Below are 3669 nucleotides of genomic sequence, written 5' to 3'. Positions count from 1 at the left end.
TTAGTGTAGACAACAATGATACATATCTACATATATACAATTCTGAGCACATGTCATAGCCGCATGCTGAGGAAAAAGACGACCATCTAGTACCGTGTCATCAGTGAATATAAAAAGGACAAAAGACAACGGAAAGATGAAGGGTTTCAGAAAAGCACAACAGATTGATATTAAAGAGGAGACGGTAAAGATTTAAGCATACCCTTAGGTAGAAGTTTCTTCCTTACTCTAGGGAATGTGAATAGTGCTTGCTAAGGTATCAGCCAAAAGGTAAAGGTAGGCAGACCTGTGAGGGGTAATAGGACAAAAGAAGAGTCGTATAGCTATATTACTGGTAGGATAAAAAATGAAAGCAACCCTGGACCTGGCGGTCATGTGGGAGCGTACACAGGCCAGAGGCTATATTATAGTATTGGAGCTAAACGCATGTTAGTCACCTTAATTTTGTTGATGCCGTGGCTGCCGTAGTGGGAAGTAGGTAGGTATGCGCTCCAATGGCTGTAGGAGTTAATATAGACACACTAGATATTAGATATTATCTTCTACTGGTGACATCACGGTGGTAGAAAAAATGGAAGTAACTACCTGGGTGTTTGGGAAGCCTGTCAGAGCCAAAGCCTGTTGCTTTTAAAATAATGGACCAGTAATTGGTGGAAATCTGTACGGCTGAAAAAATGTGAGGATATAAATACACCTTACATATTGTATATGTAACAGATCACAAGGGAAATACTACCTCTTAATTTATGGAGCCAGCCAGAGCCAATGTGTGATACTGTTGAGACGTCAGACCAGTAAATTAAGTGACTCCGTACAGCTAAAGAGAGATAGAAGGCGTTAAGGATATGGCACAACAAGAGCCATCATGCACTGGTAACTTATCTGATGGTGGTGGCTCACATCTGTCCTCAGTTTTCCATGTATGGAGTGGCAGGCACCAGCATTGGTGATTCAGTGGGATGTGCAGACACCGGCCGTGTCAATGCTTGTGGCAGCGCTATGTGTGAGTGTCCAGAGGGCGCTCATTTATGGTCCCAGGTGCTCCTGTATCTGGCGCGAGTGCAGGGACGCCGGCGCGTGCGCAGTAGTAGTTACGGCCATTAGCGCATGCGCAATGGGAGCGGAGCTAGATAGGTCAGCCAAAAAATGGCTGGGCCTGCGCACTGCGTGTGAGTCCAAGCATGCAAGAGGCCGAGAGACCGTCAGAGCCTGCGCTGTGGGCGCTGTAACAGGAGGGGGCGGCGCAACTGTTGGAAGAGCATCCAGTGTACAAGTGCAGTGGATGTGAGGTGCCGGGACAGAGTCTACAGGCGCTTGAATAGTGCAGACTCTGGTGACATCTGCGCTATATCTATAAGGAGAGCAGGATGTTATGAACCCAGTCCAGGGCTTGTGTACCAGGGGGGCACCCTGTCGAAGATGTGGATGGCTGATAACAGAGACCTAGTGGCAACTGATGATGGAAAAAAAGGGTTAGAAAAGCCCACAAAGGTAAAAGATAACATATACTATACAGTACAAGGAAAAACAGTTGCATATTTATGTGCAGATACATGGTAGGAGTCCAAACCAATAAATAATAAATAATAAATTGAGGAATAAATGAAATAAAGAAAAATGAATGAATGAATGAATGAATAAATGAAAAAAGAGGGGGAAATGTGAAAAAATGTGAAAAAATAAAAATAAAAATAATAAAAATAGAAAAAATAAAAAATAAAAAATAAAGTAAATATAACAAATGAAAAATAAGAGAAAAATAATGAAGTAAAAAATGTAAAATAATATGGGGTACTGTTTTAAAACAAAGGGCTCTGGGGTATATCTTACCGTCTCGAGTGCGCAGAAGGATGAGGCTAATAGTGCAGAGGGTTAGGTCTAGAAAAAGGGGCAAAAAATAAAGTTAATTATGCTAGCCAGTCTATTTCTCGATTCAATCCCCTAGGATGGAGGCTATCAAGAGTGTAGATCCAGAATGTTTCCCTCTGTTTCAATAGTTGAGTATGATTACCACCCCTCCTCGGGCGAGGAACTCTTTCAACAATCTGGAACCTAAGTTGCGACACATTATGTCTTGCCTCCTTAAAATGTAGTGGTAACGGTAGCCATACCTTTTCACATCTAATTGTAGACTTATGGCTTGATATTCGATCTTTGATGGCTTGTGTCGTTTCACCCACATAGAGTAACCCGCAAGGGCACTTGATGATGTAGACTACATAGTTTGTGTCGCAAGTATAGTATTCTTTAATGGGATATGATTTCCCAGTACGCGGATGTACAATCTCATTGCCCTTGATAATGTTGGAGCAACATCTGCAATTTAGACATGGGAAAGTGCCTGTTCTACTTAGGCCTGTCAGAGTTCTAGATAATGATGATTTCTGTGGACCTAAGTCCGCTCTTACCACTCTGTCCCGTATATTCCTAGGTCGTCTGGTACACATTAAAGGTGGATCTTTAAAGATAGAGATTTTGGGATAGGCCTTGCTGAGAAGAGGCCAGTGTCCTCTGATTAGGTTGTGTATTTTGTGCATTGTGGGATGGTGGTTATGTACAAAGGGAAGTCGTGGATTTTTTTGTACCCTGGAGGTTGTACTGTCTAGGTCGTTGAGGGCTCTGGAAGATTCCGTGTTAAGGAGATCAGACGGATACTGGCGGGATTTAAATTTATCGGACATTTCTTGTAGCCTAATTTCTCTAGTGGAAGGATCGGTGACAATTCTGGTCACCCTTTTAAATTGTGATCTAGGGAGACTGTTTTTTATTGACATGGGATGACAGCTGTTGTATAATAAAAGGCTGTTACAATCAGTCGGTTTTGTGAAGATGTCCGTGCTTAAATTACCGTTAAGGTCTTTTATTATCTTAGTGTCTAAGAATGTCACTTCATCCCTGTGATGAACCAATGTGAAGGACAGTTCAGGTCTGACATTGTTGATGGTGTTGTAGAATTCTAGGAGGCTGGTCTGGTCACCCCGCCAGACGCAAAAAATGTCGTCTATGTATCTAAACCAGGCGAGCGCTTGCTGTTGGAAAATGGGGTTAGTGTATACAAAGTCACGTTCGAAGCGATCCATGTAAAGATTAGCGTAGGCGGGGGCCACATTGGACCCCATCGCCGTCCCGCATGTCTGCAAGAAAAAATCATCCTCGAATCTGAAAAAGTTCTCCCTGAGTACTAAGTTCAGAAGATCCATGCAGAGCTCCTGAGAACCCCCATCCAAGTTGGCTTCACTGAGAGTTTGAGAAACAGCTTCGATGCCCATATCGTGAGTGATAGATGTATAGAGACTATTTACATCTAATGTGCATAGGAGGCTATCACTTGGAATCACATTCATATTGCGAATTTTCCCTAAAAAATCCCCAGTGTCCAGTATGAACGATTTAGTGACTCTGGTGTAAGGTGTAAGGAGCTTCTCGAGAAATATGGACAACGGGTTAAGAATGGAGTTGGTTGAAGCCACAATAGGGCGACCAGGGGGATTTTGGAGATTCTTATGGATCTTGGGCAAAATGTACAAAACAGGGGTCACCGGGTGGTGGTTGATGAGGTATGTTTTTGTCTTACTGTCGATGGTCTTTAGTTGTAGGTGTTTGTCAACTATCCTGGTGATCTTTTGTCGTATGGCGTGGGTGGGGTCACCCTGAATTTTTTTGTATGTA

At 42.9% G+C, this 3669-nt stretch overlaps 1 long non-coding RNA gene across 2 annotated transcripts; it reads right to left on the bottom strand.

The window, feature by feature from the left end:
* Window positions 1-231: 231 nt before the first annotated feature.
* LOC143793319 (uncharacterized) lies at window positions 232-1586 on the bottom strand. Of its 2 annotated transcripts, XR_013220113.1 has the most exons (4): window positions 737-1586; window positions 586-666; window positions 438-498; window positions 232-286 (listed from the first exon to the last, which is right to left on the bottom strand). It is a non-coding gene; the product is annotated as an uncharacterized LOC143793319 (long non-coding RNA). The 2 variants fall into 2 exon arrangements; XR_013220112.1 differs by having other exon boundaries at window positions 586-1586.
* Window positions 1587-3669: the final 2083 nt, after the last annotated feature.

Source organism: Ranitomeya variabilis, chromosome 1, assembly GCF_051348905.1.
Source record: "Ranitomeya variabilis isolate aRanVar5 chromosome 1, aRanVar5.hap1, whole genome shotgun sequence".
NCBI lineage: Eukaryota > Metazoa > Chordata > Amphibia > Anura > Dendrobatidae > Ranitomeya > Ranitomeya variabilis.
Note: the sequence above shows the minus strand (reverse complement) of the source record. Positions and strands in the feature narration are given on the sequence as shown.